The sequence below is a fragment of the Panthera leo genome, chromosome B3 (assembly GCF_018350215.1).
Source record: "Panthera leo isolate Ple1 chromosome B3, P.leo_Ple1_pat1.1, whole genome shotgun sequence".
Lineage (NCBI taxonomy): Eukaryota > Metazoa > Chordata > Mammalia > Carnivora > Felidae > Panthera > Panthera leo.
The window spans coordinates 126,407,320-126,429,083 of NC_056684.1; positions in this window are offsets into that span (position 1 = coordinate 126,407,320).

Consider the following 21,764-nt stretch of genomic DNA (forward strand, 5'->3'; position numbering starts at 1 on the left):
GCCTTCCCTGCATCCTAAATATTTGCTCTTTGTTTTCTGACTTTGGTACAGTAGGTGCAAAGAGGACTAGAGTCATAGGTTCAATAGATACACAACATTAGGAAATTCTGTTAATATATCTGGGGCTCATTATTTTTCATCTCAACATTGGGGGAACAATAACTTCCCAATACTCTCCAATGTATGAAGCACAAAAGTTGAGTTTGAAAAAAAAATACGCAAAATTTCCTCAAAGTTGAAAAACTCTACAGAAATGTTTTCCACAGGCTCATTATATTATTACTATTATTATTTTATATAGTTGCTTATATCCATGTGTGACTGCAGATGACTAGCCTGATCATTTCCCTATCTCTCCAAGGCTGATTTATTTTTTTAATTGCCATTCATTTTATATCAAATTTAGCAGAATGTAAAAGATTTTCAGACTAACTTATGAAGAGAAAGTTACTTAGGCATGGTTTCCTTCGATTTAATATCATTTTAAATTGCATCAAACACTCAGTAAGGGGCACCGTTTATATTGGTCCCCGTGGAAAGACTGAGAAGAGACTGGTACCAGAGAAGTGCCTGGCTCTCTATTACTCATATTTTTGGTAACTAGCCCACAGAAACTTCAAGTGTGCAATCAGGCTTTGGGCTGATCTGCAGCTAGCCCCTACATGCTAGAGTCTTGGATTCTCCCTGCATACTTTACTTTCATGGATGAATTTCTAAGCAGATTCATTATCAAACATCTGCCAGGGTCACTTTGAGGATGATGTGGGTATTAGTGCTAAGTTAGCATCGAAAAATCAAAGACAGATGCCCCTTTTTTATTTTAAAGGAAAATGGGTTTTTTATTTCCTTTAAAAAAACTAAGATCATAGGACTTGATTTTATTTCTTTTTAACCAATCAATTTATCCCTCTGCTTAGGAAGCAGAGAATAAACCCCAGAATTCAAGCCCAATAAAAGCCATTTCAAGAGTATGTCTATCAAATACACTATCCTCTGTCTCTAAGGGCCATATGTACTAACTGTAAAGCTTTCTTGTTATTCACATAAATGTACTTATCAGATGATACACCTAGTAGATAGAAACACTGCTAGGTTCTGGGGTACCCAATGTCGGTATCACTTGTGGTAGCTAGAACTACAGAGTGGCCCAGAGAGGATGGCAAAGCACCTTCACCAGCTGGTGACATAGAAGACCTAACTTGGGCCCATGTGCCAAACCACAAGGCAATAAAGGAACAATCAAGGTTATCTATTTAGCAATATTTTTCCCTCACTGTGTACATTACCTGCTACTGAACAAAACTTCACTCAATAGTACAATTAATAAATTTAATAAAACAATGATTAAATCAATAATAAATGAATAAAATGAAAGGCAATTTAGTCTTCACTTCAACTTTCCACTTTTAAGCTACATCCATCCCTTTTATAATTTCTTCTCCTCTTTGCTTCCCTTCTAAAAGAATCCTGCAGTTTATTTAAAGCAGACAAAGCAACACACACACACAGACACACACACAGACACACACACACACCTGGGGTAATTAGGCAGAAAAAAGAGCATGCTGGGATTTGTGCAGTAGCACGTATGCCTTTTATAATGACCTTGGCTTCACCCAAAAGTACTTAATAGAGCAACTGCCATCACTATTCAGTCTTACATAAACCAACCCAGGTAAAGAACTATCATGTATTATCTCAGCTGTTAGTCTCAAAATCTCTACTTGCCCATGGCTGAAGGCAGGGGTATGACTCCAGCAAGGGCTATTCTTTGCTAAAGACAATATTGAGAATAATGAATGTAAAGGTTTGAACACAGAGGACGTGGCCCTTCCTCCTCTGGCTTTTACACATACCATCATAAGTATGACATGCACACACAGGTCACTTCTCTATTACAATTTATTCTCAGCCAAAGGGCTTTAAGAGGGAAAATGCTCTTTAATGGGATTTTCTAGAAGTGCTTAAAGACAAAGAAATCTGAGCTGGTAACTTGTTTCAGAGGACTGCAGAATAGTTAGCAATGGCAAATATCTGTTCAAGGTTTTTTGTACTCTCCTTGGAAATGTCTTAGGGTCTTTAGAATGTTCAGATGTTTAAATAGAGAAATATATATTTGTATATTAGAAAGTAAAAACATATGTATACATATTATATATTGTAGATTATATGGATGTGTATTATATATAGTAATAGATATTATACATATACATTTATAACATATAGAAGGTAATATGCACATATATGTACATTTTTACTTATATTTACATATATAACATGTTTTTAGTACTTTAGCAAATTCTAGATTCTTTTGTCAGTTTTGTAAATGAAGGCATGTTTGTTTTACTGTAGTAATTCTGGTAACTATACTTTTTATCTATAGGCATCTTCCATATTTTGGAAGTTGGGGTTAGGCCACTTCACTTTTATGAAAGACCTACATCATGACTTGTTTTCACTAACCCAAAGAAAATCCAGAGAGTTTTTCAGGGGCGCCTGGGTAGCTCAGTCGGTTAAGCGTCTGACTTTGGCTCAGGTCATGATCTCAAGGTTCCTAAGCTCGAGCCCCACGTCGGGCTCTCTGCTGTCATCATAGAGCCTGCTTCAGATCCTCTGTCCGCATCTCTCTGCCCCTCCCCTGCTCCTGCCCTCTCTCTCCCTCAAAAGCAAACAAACATTAAAAAAAAAGAGGATTTTCTATTTTGTGGATCAGGGCAAGAAGTAAAAGCAGTGTTCAACCTTTGTTCTGCAGTGAGCCGTGATAGAGGCAGCACATACCTCCAACAGTGAGAGTGGTACCACCAAGCTCCTTCCCGGAAACTACATCAGCATCTCAGCATCAAGCTGCCAGAGCTTTGAGCTCTGTCTGTGAGCATCTATGCTTTATCTCCATGTATTCGGAGATCTGTTAGCAAGATGTGTGCTAAGGTATCAGAAAAACCTAAAAGAGGTTATTTTTGGGGTCTGGGAATGCTCAAAATTCTTTCTGTGTAAATTAATGGCAATTTCTTCTTTGCTTTACATTATTTCTGCTTACAAAAGTTTTCACAGGTATGTTCTACTCTTGGATAGCAAGAGAAACTGGTAACCATTCTTTATTAGTTTTTTCTAACAATGGCATTTCTTTTTTCCACTTGATCTTTCCCCATTTCTTGTGTTCTAGGGAAGCAGTCAATCACGGAGCCCAATGCCCCATGGCTATATAGTGGGGGTGGGTAAATGAGCCAGGACCAGCCATTGTAACCCGTCCCCTAGACTGTTCACAGTAACACCCAGCATGCACCTCTGAGCTGGGCTGGTCAATCAGACTCCTCACTTGGAATTTCCAGTCTGAGACTTGAATGGCCACTGTCTTCTCTACCTGTGGAGAGACTGTATAAAGCATGACACTTCAGCGAAGAAAGACAGAGACGTATGATCCTTTCTTTTTCCTGAATCTTTGCATTACATTTGACTGAAAAAAGCTGCACATCCACTTATAGGAGCCACAGCAACTGAAGGAACTGAGAATAGTATCTTGGTAATAATTGAACAAGATGGAAAGTTCTGTGGTCTTGGAGGTGAGAATGAAAATGTCTTCTTTATTGAGAAAAGAGCTTAATAAACTTGTTTGAGGTAAGGCAACTTAAGCTAAGATTTCCGAGTGGAGAGCAGTTACTCTGCACAAAGGAGAAAACCGTGCAGGATGTGGAACACTCAGGGAAGGAGGGTATTAAGAGAATATAGAGAAAGTAGGAAGGAAGGAAATGAGGAGAAGATTCCAGTGAGCACAAGGAGGGTCAATCACACATGGCTTACCCTGCCCTCCTCTCCCTCAAAGACACACTAATGTCCCTAAAACCACTGGAGTTTTGAGGTACGTGTACTTTTGTATAAAATGATGAGGGGGTGATACCTTCACTACAGAGGAATGAGAGACAACAAATGTAGCATAAGTTGTTGCTTATCCTTGACCATAAAATCATAAGTCTTGGAAAGGAAACAAAGAATATTTGGGAAGAGATTTGGATTTTTATAGACTATGGAAGTAATTCCTAACTAATTAGACAGAGATTACCAAGAGTTGAGTATGTACCAGCTGACCTACAGGTTAAAGTTATAAACTGAAGGAATAATACTCTGAATACTGGGAAATGAGTTGGGCAGCATATTCCTCATTTTAAGAAACATCATTGTCCACAGGCCCATTTCCAGCATTGTCTACCGGTATCAGGTCCTTTGAAAGCCCTCATAAATAATGATGGTGTAGACCCTGATAATGCCTGCAGCTTTTCAATCTTAAGTGGCTTTGAGGATGTTGCTAACAGATGATAAGCTGTGTTCTGGACAAGAAATTCAGACTTCACAGTACTTCACCAAATGTCTATGTTCTGCTCCTTAACACTGGTGAAGATTTGGAGCTGTCTTCCCCGACCTCCTCGTGCACACCTACTCTCCCCTCAAAGTGCATGCTTAATCAAAACTGAGCAGGGAAAGGCAGATCTAGGGAGGGTATATCACTGTCAAAATGCTGGGCTAGTAGAACCTCCCCTTTCCTCCTCCCACTAAATGGATCCCACTATATCACTATACCAGCTTCCCAACACATTTTAACGGGGCTGAAGGATTTCATTATATGGGGAAGCAACACTCTAAAAGGAGACTGAGCTTCTGGGTGTTGTATGTAAGTGATGAATCACTGAATTTTCCTCATGGGACCAAGACTGCACCATATGTTAACTAACTAGAATTTAAATGAAAATTTAAAAAATAATAATATACAATAAAAAATAAAAATAATTAAGCAAAAGGAGACCAAGCTTGGTGAGAGAACATTTTCTTTAATAAATCTGATTGCTCAGCTCCTACTAGCTCTGAAAGGCCCTAGAATCTTCTCCTCTTTCTCTGCTTTCACCCATACTCTGTTGGATCTTGAACTCCTTTTCTCAGCACAGATGCCATGTCTACATATGCAATAAGAACTCAGAATTTATTATTTTGCTAAAATGTACTTTTCCCAGGAGTTTGCCTGCTATTTCTTCTACCTTCTGTATTACCAAATTCCCCTCTCCTTTATTATTTCCATCAGCATTCAAAGATGCAGTCATACTCCCTTACTTAGTTCCATGTCTTCTACCTGCTCTTTGCTATTATTTTGCCCTCCTGTAGAGAAGAGCTCCCTGAATGGCTTGTCTACACCAGCTGCTTCAATTGTTGCATGTGCCATTCCTGTGTTAGTTCACTCTGAACAGGTTTCACCCAACATCATTCAAAGTACCACTGATTTCTATCCTATGTAATCTTTTTAATTATTGGTCTGTTCCTTACTAAGCCCCTTCACAGCATTAGTCAGAGTTGAACAATCCATAACCTGTAATGGAGAGTATTAATAATGGCCTGCTCACACACATAATTCTAGCCATTGTCACAGGGTTGAGGATCCAATGAGGCAGCACATGTAAAAATAATTTTTAAAAAGTAACCATTAGGTACACATTAATTTACTCAGAGAATTATACAAAATCCAGTTTACTGGAAAAAAAAATCCATTTTATTGGGTTGTTTTAAAAGCTAGCACAGCTGAAGAAATACAGATGACCATATGTCATCCCTTGATCTTTATAAACTCTCATCTTTGGCATGAGATTTTATTTACTCTATTTAAGTAGGAGCCTTAATTTTACACAATTTATAATTGTTCTTTGCCTCATTCCCTTTCTGGAAAGCAGTCCTATAATGAAAATCATAGAATATGAAGATGAAAATTGAGATGGTCTATCCCTCAGAAAAGTCTGTATCAAGTGTATTGTTGTAATTTTATGCTTAAGCCTCCATTCCCATTCTAGTGGCCCCAACACTAATCTTCAAATTCCTACACTTTGAAAAATAGAGATGTTCCAGTTGGAAGGACACTCAAGAACAAAGAGTTTGAGTTTCTTAGTCTGTTGATAAAGATTTGAAGTCTCAAAACAAACTACTAGTGAGTTAGAACCACTATGACTCATGGATTGTTCTGTGAACCTTCCCTCCCTCTGCCTCCAGGCTGCCCCTCCTAAGTGCCTCGATGTCAGAAAGTTTGGGGTATGGTAAGTGACTATGGTGGTGTATTGAATAAAAATAATTTTCAAAGTGGATTCTGGACTAGACTCTTAAGCCCATCCTGGTATAACCTTATTGCTTACCTTAAAGTGATCAACACTTATACCAAATTCTTTCTAAAAGTGATCAACCCTTATATTAAATTCTTTCTAAAATCAAGTGTATAATTTCAGATGTTGTGGAATAAAAGGGCAGAGGTGGAGGAAGAGATTGCATGTGATTTCTTCTTCCACCGCCACTTCTAAGTAGGACACTCTCAAGATTCATTCATTTTCTTCTTTGGAACAGATGCAACTGAGATTGAGTGATATTCACGGCCTCTTTACGTTGTGACTTGTTTACACAGGTCGCCTATGTTTGGTTACCTTCCTTGTTGTCATGTGGAAAATTACTGAGTTAAATCAGTTTCAAATTATCAACGGGAAAATCCACCTCTGACTGATGTTTCAACCCTGTTTGCTACTTGTGCCCTGCTTCTGTTTGTATCTAGCTGATCCCTAAAGATTTCTACCAAATAAGAGGGCTATTAATCATTGACTAATTTGCTCCTAAGATCTACTTGTGGACGTAAGTTATCTATAAATCATCATAAATTCAATTGATTCTTTTTAATTAGGAAAAAATGGTGTTTAATATTTGAACATAAAATGTGTTTTTTCATCTGAATATCTTTATTTTACTGTAAATGTTGATTTTTATTTGGAGATAATTGTAGATTCAGATGCAGTTGTAAGAAATACTACAGAGTCATTCAATTGTACTCTTTACCTTGTTTGCCCCCATGGTAACATCCTACAAACCTGTAATATGATATCATGGCAAAACATTGACATGAATAGAGTCAATACAGAACATTTCCATCAAAGGTAAGATCTCTTATGGTGCTCTTTTAAAGACATACTATTTCCTTATAGCCTACCACCCCCTCCTTAATTTTAGGCAGCAACTAATGTGTTCTCTATTTCTATGATTTTGTCGTTTCAAGAAAAAAGTCCATATATGCCATCATATCAGTATGTATCATTTTAAAAATTGGCTTTTGTCATTCAACTTAATTTTCACAAAATGTTTTTCTGATCAGATCATGGTTGCCAGTACAGGGTTATCTCTGATGGACAATAAATTGGAAAACAAATGTATACACTATCTAGCCTTCGCCTAACTAATGTGACTTTTCTGTCTGTTTTTTCTAAGAGGAACAGTCATAACAATATTCTGTAAGAAAAATTCCCATTCCCGGATATCTCATGATCCTTTTCATTATTCTGCCAATGAGAGTTTTAGGAAATCACCACAGTTGGACAGCTACTATTATTGTATTATTGTTGCTGTTGTTGTTTGTAAGGGTTGTCCAAGAGAAACAAAGCTGGACATTAGTAGAAGGTGGTAAAGGCAGATTTTATTCAGTGATAATGACTGCAGCTGAGAAGAGTCCAGAATTAACTGAGCTCAGCTTTGCCAAAACAAAGGGCACAAGACTTTTTAAATCTAGGTGTACTAAAGGAAAGGCACCAGAGCACTGAGGTCGATTGGGTCCATGTGAGTGAGTCAGTCAGTCCTCTGGGTTTGCTAATTGGTGCTTATCCAAAGGAGAGACTGACTTCTTTGTGATGAAGGTAGTTGTGTAAGTTAGAATAAGGTGCCCGATGAGATTAGGCCCTTACTCTCCCACCAGACCTATCTCCTGAATGTTTACATTTCAAAGAGACTGACTCTAGGTCCTTGGGAAGACGGTGCTGGGTAGTAGTAGATTTACATTTGAAAGCAGCAGAGAAGGGATTTATTGGTGCAAGGTTTTCTGAAATAAGTTATCTGAGAGGAGGTTCAGGGCCTATCTACTTATTACCAGGTTTGAGCTGAAACAAACAGCAAATTTACCTGGCAGTGTTGAGTTTTCGCAGACAGGCATTGTGAGGGGGTCTGGGGTCATTTTAGGAACATGGCCTTATACTTCTACAAGCCATGCTAGAAGTTTGGTCATCTTGGTTCAAAAGTTTAAATGGAGTCATTTTGTGCTGAAAGTTTTTGCAGTTCTAGGGCCCACTCTGGGTCAGGTGTAGGATTTGTTAGGACATTCGCATGTACTATTGCAAATCATCCCCCAAACCCTGAGAGGGCTATTTTCAATCTCTTTCAATAACCAAGGTAACATAGATTTATAGAAAGAGCTATGATAATTAATTGGTAGGCGTAGGATTTGAAGCCAGTTATATTTTCAAGGACATAATCTTACTGATTCTCCAAAATTTAAAATCTATAAAGTTGGTAATTTTTTCAGATTCTTGTTTGAAGAACATTTTTTGATGTGGTATTGTTGTAAACTTACTTCCAGCTTCTTTTTCTGTATTTGTCGTTGCTTTTGTTGTCGTTGTTTTGAATTGAACATCCTTGTACCATCTCTCTTTTCAATTGAATTAGATCTTTGGATAAAGCCAAATGAAGAGAAAATGAAATCAGTCTTTTATTTTTTTGAATATTTTCTATGCTCCTTAACTTTATTTTCTCCATGCATTCATAATTTTCTCTTCTTCTGTTAGGTTTGAAAAGGGGATGAATAGCAGAGGAAAGAGAAAGACGTGCACATAATTGAATGAAAGCAATGAAGTGCATTTTAAGAATTAAGATTAGGCAAAATGCTAGGATTTTTAGTTTCACCAGTATTCGCATTTTGGACCAGATAATTCTTTGTTGTGTGGGCCTCTCCCATGCATTGTGAGATGTTTAAGAGCATCCCTGGCCCCTCCCACACAAATGCCAGTAGCATCCTCCCCTATGTGATAACCAAAAATATCTCCAGATATTGCCAAATGTCCCGTGGGAGGCAAAGTAGTCGCAGGTGACACTGGATGAAAGGGAAAGAAAGAAAGAAAAGAGAAAAGAAAAGAAAAGAAAAGAAAGAAGGAGGGAGGAAGGAAGGAAGGAAGGAAAGAAAGAAAGTAGAGAGGAGGGGAGGGGAGGGAAGAGAAGAAGAAAAACATTCTACTTACTCTGTGCCCCAACTGCTGCCCTGTTTTGGTTAGTAAAGTCTTCTGAATTTCACCATAGTGCTTTTGGATCCTGCTCTGTTTCAAACTCTGTCTAATATTCTCACAGACGAGTAGGCCTGGCCTTGGTGTGACCTCATTGCGTGGCCCAGGCACCAGTTCATTGATGAGTTCTTGCTTGTTCAGTTCTTTGTCTCATACTCCAATTTCATGTGGCATATTTGCATTGAAATGCCAGTTTTTCTAGGGACTAAAGTACTGCCCTGCCTCTCCGCCTCTTTGGCTGATCTTCATTTCACAAGTAACCTATGGCCTTGCTCCTTGCCCGCCTCCTGGGGCATTCCCCACAGTCTCTGCTGCCAACACTCTTGTCGCTGTGCTCTGTCTTGTCTCTCTGCCTAGGCCTCTCATTTTTGTGTGGCACTTAATAAATAAAACCCCTCACAGATGTGCTTCAAAAATGAAAGGCAAGAGCTAAAAAGTAGAAAGAGCCAATCCCAGCAAAAGTTGCAGGGACTGGCAAAAATAAATAAAAGAATTGATTCACAGAGAGAAATGGGACAAATTAGCTTCGGTGAGGAGACCACACATTTCTGTAGAAATAACTCCCTAACTATACAATGCCGCAGTCAAGGAAGGCAAACTGAATAAAATTAAATTAAATTTTGAAAAGACTCCCCATTAGTAAACTTCTGTTTCAGTTACTTTTCTCTTTTCCCTTTTCATATGTTTGTACAGGCCCTTTCTCTGTTATTAATTGCTTTCCTCATTTTACGTGCTATCCGGTAGTGGGGATGTGTTCAGTAGGTCCATGATAGGGTTAGCGTGTGCCACATCATTAAACAGTGGCCGAATGCATCCCTCAGTTTCAAAACTCTAATGGATTATGGGCAAACTAAAGACATCTTGATGGTTTTTGTCTGTTTTGGTTTTGAATACGAAGGAGAGGATAAATCTGTTTTAATTCAGAATTCAAAGAAGAAAGCTGGGGAATTTAATCAACAACCTCAGGAATTAAATCAATAAATAAGCAAATCTTCCACATGCGGGCACTTTATTTTAAAGCTCCTTTTAGTGTCTGGCCACACCTTACCTGGTCACCATTCCCTTATGCAACAAGCACTTCAAGAAATGTATGCCATTTAATTGGAGCCACCTTCATAGCAAAGTCTGTCTTCGTTTGAAGGGCAGACACATAATATATCATCTGTTTTGTACCTTTATCTGAAAAGTGCATGGAAATACTCAGTAATCCACATGTTTGTTTCATCTTTACCAGGTCTGGTTCCATAACAAATTTAGAACAGAACAGCTTCTAGATACTTAATGCACTTGAACTAAAATATATTCCCAGAGGACTCACAGTGATTTGCATCAATTGTACATTTTGCAAATAAACATTTGAATGCTTTAGAAAAAAAATCTGTCCATCTATCAGTGAAAGGAACCGATTGCAAATACTAAGAATCTAAAATTGGGGGTGTATTTCTTTCTGATCTTTTATTGTTGGTTACATTAGCTTATTAAGTACCTTGCTTGTTAAGAAAAGGCCATTGCCCTACTTAGTCTGATTAGGTTTCTAGAGAGCTTATCAGAAGTTTTTCTTCCTAGAATAATCATTGTTATTAGAAATCATTATTAATGTCACAAACTACTAGGTAACACTCAATATGCATACTCCTGATCTTACTGACAGGATTATGTAAACCGTTTCCTTGTATTTCTTCTGTTATTTGGGTCGCCATTATTATTAGGTAGTTTATTTGATTTTTGTTTATTTACCCATATATATTGTTTATTAGGCTTTCAGCAGAGAGGCAAAATAATTTAAGGAGATGATTCTTGGATGTGTTTGAAAGGAGAGTAATATTTCCACTACTGATCAAGAAGATAGGATGTAGTAGCAAATAGAAATTTTTAAGGGTCAGAACAAAAATGCACAATCATATATTTCAATAAAATCGGTGTGCTTTCAAGTAGAAGCCACAGAGTTGGGTTTGGGGGATAACTATAAAAGAAAGTCCCTATTTCAGAAACTACATAATTGCTAATTAAAAAGCTCATCAGAACAAAAAATGGCAGGTCTGCAGTGTGTACAAAGTGGAAGATGTAGCTGTGACTTTACAACATGAAGAAGAAGAAAGATGTATGACCAAGGTACAGGTTTAGAATGGAAAAATCTCAATAACTTATGACCAGTCATTAGTTGTAATAATATGTAAACTCCTAACAATGCAATACATTGAACAAGTCAACATGTGGGATACAGTCATCAAGCGATTTTCTTAATCTCCCATTTTTTTTTCTTTTCAAACAATTAGAAACAAATCTTCATCAGTAGGTATTAGATAAAATACGGTACATTAATATAATAGAATATATATGTCATTTTTAGAATGAAGTAGATAAACATATTTGGACTTTGAAAGATGTCTAGATAGTTGTTATGTAAAAAGAAAAGCAAATTACAGAAGAGAACGTAGAGTATAAGCTATTTGGTAAAAATATCAAATCAGTAGGTATGACAGATAATATGTAACATATATTAGATACTACATATCAAGATGATGTATATCATATATAATTATATGATTATAATATAAAATATAATGTATGTATAATAGATAACATCTTTTCACTTCTTTAGGTTGGGATTATAGGAAACTATTTGTAATTATTATAGGTTGGGATTATAGGAAATGTTAGTTTTTTTTAATTCATTTCTGTATGTGAATTGTTTACAGTAAGCATGCTTTTATTACATAATTCATACAATTTATAATACAAAATACATAAAATTTCAACATAGAAAAGGACTGAGAGAAATATACTAACATGATTACAATAATTATGTCTAGTTGATGAAACCATGAAAGATTTTTAAAAATGATTTATGCTCTAACAAATCTTCTTCCATGTGTATATGCCACACTGTTTTAAAAATCAATTTATTTAAACTAAGTCAAAATCAAAAACAAAAACAAAAGTAGTCCACCCATTCTCCCATCCTCCACACCCCACCTCTGGCAACCACAAATCTGTTCTCTATATGTATGAGCTTTTTTAAAATTCTTTTTTAAATTTCCATATATAAGGGATATCATACAGTGTTTTTCTTCTCTGACTTATTTCACTTAGCATAATGTCCTCGAAGTCCATCTGTGTGGTCACAAATGGCAATATTTCATACTTTTAGGACTGAATAATATTCCATTGTGTGTGTGTGTGTATATATGTGTGTGTGTGTGTGTGTGTGTGTGTGTGTGTGTGTGTGTGTGTGTGTCACAATTTCTTTATCCATTCATCCATCATCACTTAGGTTGTTCCCATATCTTGGCTATTATAAATAATGCTTCAATGGACATGGGGGCACATGTATCTTTTTGGGTTAGTGTTTTAATTTTCTCTGGGTAAATACCCAGAAGTGAAGTTGTTGAATCATATGGTAGTTCTATTTTTAATATTTTGAGGAACCTCCACACTATTTTCTCCCATTTTAAATACCTGCAGAGGGCAAATTCTTTCCTTGCCCTTGGGTAAAAACAGGAAGCCCCCACAAAACCAGTGGCTAGTTACTCTATCTCATTCAAATAATAAAAATATCTATTCCCAGGAAAAAATTAAGGTACAAATTTGATTTAAAGTCAAGTGAGAATTTTTTTCTTTTCCAATCTGAATCTAGAAGCAATCTTGAAATTTGGCAAAGTGAGCAACAGATTACTTTTTTTTTCCCCATCCCTCCTTCCAAGCTTACTAACCTGTCTTTTTCTTTTCCCTCTATAGCTCTCCTATTCCTTGCCATCAGCATCTGGGTCAATGATGAGCAGAAGTAAGGGGTAAAGGAAATCTCTCTGTGGACACTGAGGTAGGGATTGACTGATTGTCTCTGGATTTGACAGATATTCAAAGCTGACTCAGTTTTGTAGGCTCTTCAGAAACCATCCCCATCCATTTGAAGAATCATTCACCTATAGTCCTTCTGACAGAATTAAATGCATCTCTACTTCTGCTGGTCCTTCCATTTTCATCACTAAGAATCCACGTCACTTCTGCGTTTTCCTGGCTAAAGCCTACTTGTCTTTCTAGAATGTCATTTGGACAAGACCTAAATGACCATGAATCTCTTGCCCTTAGATCCTCCAGTCTTCGTGCTCCTTCAAGCTTCAGGAAGGCGCGTTAAATTTTAAATGCTCTCCTGAAGTCTCTTAATTTATTTAAAAAGGGATAAAAGCTGCACTCCTTTATGGATGGAGGAGACTCCTAATCCCCCAACAAATCTCTCTACATGAGGTTTTTGAATAATTTCCTCCAAGTTCTTCTAGCTTGTTTTGAAATTTGGAGGTGGCAACCAACCTCGTCCTCCTCAGTGAAGCAGGACAGCGAGAGAGATTTCCAGCTTGGCTCATTCCAAGGAAATCATTTAAAATCCTTTCTCAAGTTCAAAGTTCCCTCATCATATCCTTTTTATAAGTGAGGAAGTCAAAGGTTATTCTAATGTAGTTCATCATCTATTCTAAACCTTTTCATTGCTTTTTAGGCTCTCCTTTGGAGTTTACCTCATTCATTTTAATATTTTTCTTTGTATTCTGCCTCAAATAAATTGTGATGTTCCTTATAATGTTAGAATTGCACTATGAAAAACTCTTGTATTCATTTGTATGAACTATTACAGTAGTATAATTTCTTTCATTCATCTTTTGTTATCATGGTCCATCCTATTAAATGTTCTGGGAATATTTTTTTCCTTACATGGACTCCAACTCTCTTAATCTTCATCAAAATAATATCACGTCTCATTACCAAAACAAGTCATTTTCTTTTAAAGTCTTTTATTATGCTCTTTTCTTCATTAAAACACCATCAGTCTCATCCCTAATGCTAAATCATTGTGAGTGAAGGAAAAGTTCACTCAACTTCTCTATGTGAATTACAAAATCAATTACAACATTGTCAAGGAAAGATTGATATAAATTGGGATGAATATCCAAAATGAAATAATACTGAAATGATATATGCAGCCTGTTGAGTAATATTTGAGATTACTAATTTTCTGGGAATACTCATTCTCTCAATATTTAAATTTCAAGCAAAAACACTTGAGATGAAGCACATTTTATCCTCATGGGTACTATCATTACATGATTATCATTTAAGGAAATGGTACATATAATAATATTTCAGACCTTTCTAATATTGTGTGCTACTAAACTTAGCTGTTTTATTTGCTTAAAATTTTTGGACAGCTTTTGTGAATACATACATTAGTAAGGAAGATTTTCCCAATTTGTCCTCAGATTTTGCTCTCGGGGTGGAATAGAAGAAATGGTTTGTTTCTCTTCTCCCTCCTTCTCTTCTTCCCTCTCTCCTTTTCCTCCTTTTTTTCTTTTCAAGATATATTTAAGTGAAAAAGAAGTTGATATATAAACCTATTTTCGCTAGATCATTCTCATTAGCAACGTACAACACATCTACCCAAAAGTTTGGTACAATCAAGTGTCCACAGGCCATTTACTATAGGAAGTCAGTATTTGCAAGCCAGAAAGGGACATAACACCTAATACATGCCATATTACTCAATTTCCTCCCTCTACACAGAGAAAAGACATGGGAAAGAGTTTGCCCAAATGCCTCAGACTGCTTACTGTTTAGTGGGGGGGAGAAAAGTAATTCGGAAGTGCTTTTAAGAGAAATTAGTTTCACTTGTCAACTGTCATTAAGATGGATTACACTCAGCTGCATTGCAGAAGCAGCAATGAAATCTAACATATTTGCAGCCAAGACAATAGTGTGCATATTTTTAAATTGCATCAGGTAGGGCCTATTATTTAAGATTCGTTGCTATTGTCATTGTCACAACATCCTACATTATTCAAACCAAGCATCAATTCCATTAGTCAGTCTCTCCTTTGCTGTCAAAGATGCAAATACAGGTTTGTATTGCTTAGAGTAAATGCATCATCTGAATGGAAATGTGTCAAGAGATATTAAATGATATAAGGTATGATTTGTGAAATAAAATCAAATAAATATGAGTCCCTTTCTCTCCAAAAAAAGGGAAATTCATTATTAAAAAAATCCCATAAGATTATGAGCTCAAATATAATCATCTTTGTGTTTCTACCATTTGAAGAATAATAGGTGTTCTCCAGTCTCATACTTAATAGATGCTCAATATATATTTTTTCATACAATATTTAATGAATGAATGAATGAAAATCAAAGAATGTATTGATATTAACAATACATTAAGGAAATAATTTGACCTATTAACATTTCCCTGGGTGTTCAGGAAAACATGAAATAAACATACACCATTCCAAATCCCCAAACATTCTATAATGAGTCATATTTATGTCAACTTGTGTGCTTAGGAATTGGCAATATTTCACTCTACTGAACAAGAGTAAAGTGCTGCCATAATTAACTATATATGAATAGATGTTGTTGTATGCCTGCTACTTGCATGCTTTCATCAACACGTACATCCAGGGGTCCAAAACACCAGGGGAAATTACATCTTTTGTTGCTGAGAAATATTAGATCAAGACCCATTTCATGAGTTAAGGATGAAACCCACAACACTTTCCCCAGAGCTGACCTGAGGCTATCCATCAAAAATGGATATTGGTCAACTGCTTTCAAAGATTTTTAGCTACACTGTCACAAAAGTGATTCCATTAAACCTTTAAAACTATTCGTTAAATTTAATCAGGTTAGTAAAATAGCCTATCTAGTTTGCTTAAAAATTTAAATAAATACTATAAATATTTGCATCTATTCAACTGATTATGTAATTCTTTTACACCATTATATCTTTATAGTTAGAAAACAACCGGCTTATTTTAAGTTACTACCACTGCTTATTATATGAATATTTTGCTAAGTATTTTTAACTTTGCATTAATGCCTCATGAAGTCCAGGATAGTTTGAACTAAAGTTGAAAAACAGAATTTGTTTGCAGTACTAAGAACTGAAAATCTTATTATTTATTAAGTATCTACTATGTTTCATGGGCTTTATTTTATCTTTCAATTTAATGAGTTTGGTGTTATAATCTTTATTTCATGACTGAAAAAGACACTCAACAAGTTTGGGTAACTTGCCCATGTCTAGACAACTAGTAAGGTATATTCAAACCTTAGCCTTTCACTATGCCATCATCCCTCCACTTCTGGTGGAATGAATTGGATATCCTCTCATCGATGAACATCACAGCCAGGCTATTTTTCTATTGCATCCAAAGCTATTCCATGCCTTCCCTTTAAGGTCTCTCTTCAAATAAAAGTACAAAAGACTATCAAATATATAAATAAATTCGTAGAATGTTGTGGGATAATGTGTATTCTGCACTTTTAATAGTTCCATCCATATGAACAAAGCCAATAGTATAATATCCCTGGCCTGTCTCTCTTCCCCTGCTTATGTTCCCTCTGGGGAGGCATAGTCACTTATCTGATTGATACATGGGGAAGAGCAGATTTGGAAAAACAAAGCTTGACCCTGCAGTTCCCTTATTCCTCTTAAACAAGCTACCTGTTAGGACCAGAAATTCTTTCCTGCTTTTTAATGTCTGAAGTAGGACCTGGACAAGGTTCACCTGTGGCAATGCCCGCCCTAATCCAGCCTATGCTTGCCTGTATCTGGGCTTGATATGTTATGCACGTTTTGTTCTCCTACTAATCACTATCTACCATCTTAGCCTTTATCAGAAATAACACTGAAATTGGGTCAGCACCTAATACTTCTTTAGTTTATGTCCCAATTTGTATTCATTTGGGTTAAATAAAAAAATGCCGTTTATTAGTTCCCCTCAGACCCTTCAGAGAACCTCAACAAATGATAAAAAAAAAAAAAACACATGTAAATTTACCTACATAGGGACATAAATACACAAACACACAAAACCAGAAATCAAAAAAACCCCTTTATTAATTACTATTTTTAGATAGTACTTTGCTATAAGAAGTCAGTGATTTGCCTAGTTTTATTGGTCTAGTCTTATTTTCAATATTCAAACAAAGAGAAAAAAATGAGTGATAGCATGAGTACTATATGCAGTATTGATACTTTTCTTTCTACCTCTTGTATTTGCCAAAGTATAACTCACACGTTTGGTGTTTTCACTGAAATTAAACTTAAAAAAACTTTTAAAAAGACCACTTTCACGCTTTATTTAGGCAACAACCTGCTGTGTTATAAACCTGTGAAGGGAAAAATTGATGCCTGCTATTTTTTTCTTTTTGAACATATGGGAAAACATACATTTAACTACAAATGACATAAATATTGACATACAAGTGCCTATTCCTATGTTGGGCATGAAATATTTAATTTTAATGACCTAAATATTTTACATTAGCATCTGTTTTTGCAAGCATATGCTTATAAATTACACTGGCATTCTGAATAAAATATCTTCCTAAACAGCAAAGTTTAGGTAACCCACAGGGTTCAAGTACATAAGTACTGTGTTTATATTAGAGATACCTCATATTTTTCTTAGTATTTTGATAGAGCTACTATATTTTAACTTAACTTCACAGTAATAATATAGCACCTTTGGGATATACATGTCTGTATAGCTAGGATTTCAACACCAGAATAATTTACATCAAAAAATCACTTCTGATTCAATTCTGGTGTTTGCCTCTAAACCAAGATGGGAATAAGAAAACAAAAATTTAAATATGACTACTAGTGAAATAACTTACTAATCAGATGTGACCTATGCTCACTCTTTCATTTTAGCTCATCTGTTTCTCCACTTCACTACTGCCAGGATTTCAACTTACCATGTTATGTAATGTGTAGGATAGAAAGCAAGTCTCAGTAACTAATTTCTACATGCATGTTTTGGCACTTAAGCAATATATACTGCCCAAAAATAAATGTTTGGAGAGTAAAATTACTGTAAATTTTCAGTGAAAATGAATATGAATCTTTCCCAGTTGGCTTTATACGTCATAGTAGTACAGTGGAATTCTTGGATAACCAATAAAAGGATGAAATTATCTTCTCTACTTATAAAAATCCATTACTTTTTATCCTTATTGTGTATTGAGAATAATACAAACAAAACCAAAACAAACAAACAAACAAAAAACAGGGTTTTGTAGAGAAAGGGCATGTGAGTGTTCATAAAATTGCAAGCACATATCTTCTAATATGTTAACTCAATGAAAATGAATAAAGATATAAGCAAGGGATTTTATTTTATTAACGTTTTATTTATTTTTGAGACAGGGAGAGACAGAGCATGAGCAGGGGAGGGTCAGAGAGAGAGAGACACACAGAATCCGAAACAGGGTCCAGGCTCTGAGCTGTCAGCACAGAGCCCGACGCGGGGCTCGAACTCACGGATCGCAAGATCATACCTGAGCCAAAGTCGGACGTTCAACCAACTGAGCCACCCAGGCGCCCCACAAGCAAGGGATTTTAAAAGGTGCTTTTAAAATGACCTTTCTTTTTGGAGTGCAGAGATTTTCCTATCAGTTCTTAAATGTTTATAAGAGATCACTGGTTGGCCAGCATTCAAAATGGTTACTCAAGTTAACCTCCCACTGCAGGCTGCGATAGAACTAGACAAATACATACAGCAACCATGATGTGCATGATTGTGACCCTTAAAGGAAAGAAAACACACAAGATGAGCTCCATATTCACCCTGGGAGTTTGTCTGGGATTCACTTTCTGAGCTGAGGCAACGGAGCCCAAAAAGAAAGCAGGGTCTTGCCTGGCAGAGGAAACTGAGATTTGAATTTAGGGATGCAGAAGAAACTAGAATAAGCCTTATAGGATATGAGAGAGAAGAGAGTTGCATAGACAAGGGACACTAGAAATCTTCAGTCCCTTGGAATCTTTGACTGAATATGATAAGCTCTTTCTGTACGAGGGGCCCAAATCTATCATAAATACAGATATAAAGTTGCTTAATAATGTTAGAAAATTTAATTCAACTATAGAAAAATATAATGCATTAGAATCAAGTGGAATTTTCTCAGAAATTCACTAATCATTAGTGTAATTTGTGCACACTTGATTTAAGAAGAAAAATTATAATGTCCTCTCAACAGGTATATAAAAAGTATGTGAAAAATTCAATACATATTTATAGTAAAAGTTTTTTCAGCATAGTGGAAATATAGAAATAAAGGGCACCTACAACAAACTTGCAGTTAATATCATAGTTGATGGTAATAGACTGAACACTTACCCCTAAGATTTGAAACAAGGTGGGAATGTGTTAAAGTGCTTTATTGAGCATTGTATGGCAATCCTATCCAGTGCAGTAAAGACAAACAAATACTAAGGGAAAGAGGAGGAGGAAAAGGAGATGGAGGAGGAGGAGGGGGAAGAGGAGGAAGAGTAACATACAAAACACTAAGGAGTCTAATATGAGGGAAACTGCATAATCAATACATCACATGGTGCTTTGCAATGATTAAAAACATGACTTATCCACCTACTCTCTACAAGGACTACAGAAATTTTGTCAGTGACTCATCCAATCCTTTTTCTGATGAGAAAGACCTGAGCAATGTAAAAGCCATAAATAATGTAAGATGAAAAAAATGGATAGAGGGATAGATAGATGAAAGTTTATAGACATATATAGATCTATGAATATGTAAGTAATTATATATATATATATATATATATATATATATATATATATATATATATATATATATAACTAGGTAATCAGAAATATAATAAATAATGGTACATATACACATATCTACCTATCTGTTGGTTTGCAAACTGGCCCCCATACACAGAGGGCTAGGAGAGAAGAAAAGAGGCAAACTTCTCCAGATTGGTAGGTGGCAAGTTTAATAAGCAAGGAAACTTACATATAGGAGGCTTGTTTTGGGAGGCCACAAGGATGAGTACATCTCCATACTGCTCCCCAGAATCTTAATAGTTTACGTAGAGGCCTTAATGGTACTCAGTCATGTATTCGGTCCAGATGGTCTCTATAACACATTGCTCTCTTAAGGCTGCATCCTTGGCAACAGCATGGCTTTGAGAATAGTGGGCAGAACGTAAATTCTAAATGCGGGCTAGGTGGTCAGGAGTCTCTAATTCCCTGGATCCCCTGCAGGTCAACCAGCAGTCATGTCTTCTCAATGACCTCCTCCAACTCTATCATTCATCTATCTATCTATCATCTATCTATCATCTATCATCTATCTCTAAATATAAAAAGGAAATTTTGCTACCATTGAGAATACAAAAACTAATAAATATATCTCAGATTTGCAGGCTTCTTAAAAAATAAGAAACAATGAGGAAAATTACTCCCATGGAAATAAACATCTGTCTTCTAAAAGTGACTACTTTGAGGAAAGGAGAATGTATTCATTTAGATGTAAAGTTTCTCATCTGTCTGCAGACTTAGACAATTCATTGTTCTTGTTATATATGCTGAATTAGTAATAATTAATTGTCACAAGGAAGACTGGGCACATAAAAGAAATAGATAGTATACATTAAAGATCTCCTCAATATGTTTGTAATATCTATTGGGTGAACAACAGTCATCAGCTATCTCTATGTTTTGAGTTATGCATATTCTAAATAAAAGTGTGCCGTGTGATCAAAAGAATGAAATCTTGCCATTTGCAGCAACATGGATGGAACTAGAGAGTATTATGCAAAGCGAAATAAGTCAGTCAGAGAAAGACAGATATGATATGATTTCACTCATATTTAGAATTTAATATACAAAACAGATGAATATAAGGGAAGGGAAGCAAAAATAATATAAAAACAGAGCAGACAAACCATAAGAGACTCTTAAATACAGAGAACAAACTGAGGATTGCTGGTGGGGTGTGGGTGGGGGAAAGGGCTAAATGTGTAAGGGGGATTAAAGAGGACACTTGGGATGAGCACTGAGTGTTATATGTAAGTGATGATCATCAGATTCTATTCTTGAAATTATTACACTATATGTTAACTAACGGATTTAAATTTATAAAAAAGTGTGCCATAATTCCAAGCATCTTCACTAATTAATTAAATTAACTTTTTAGTCTTTCCACAATGGCATGTGCAAAGTGAAAAATCACAATTTGACGCCATTAGTTTTTAATGTTAATGCAGAATAAAGATAATTTTGGAGTATGAGTGGAGAATTTAATATATTAAAGAGATATTATTGCACAATGTTTTAAGAGCTTTGCACTGCGCAGGGTTGCTTTAGCTCAAATACTAGTCTGCTGCTTAGTGGTTTTTGTTTTTCTTTCTTTAACCTTTATAAAATTAACTTATTTATGTCTTAGTTTCCTTATTCATAGACGGTGAGTGATTGTAGTTTACCTATGTCATTGGGTTATTCCGTGAATTCAATGAATTGATACAGGGAGAGTCTGAATTAGAATACAGTCTTAATTAGAATACTTTCTGACCATTGGTGGCTCTCTATAGGCTCACTAGTATTTTTACATCCTCTCTTTCACAAATCTGTTGTTCTTCTGTCTTTCCACTCTTATAATTGATCAGTGTTGAACAGTACTTTGAATCACATTACTATTGCATTATTATAATTATTTTAGTTATAATTAGTGGATCACCTAATGTATAGGCTACTATGATAGACCCTTTATTTACTGCTCACAACAGCCCTATAAAATAGGTATTGTTCAAATTTAAATAATGTGAGAAATGAGGTTCAAAGGGTTTACTAAATATTACTT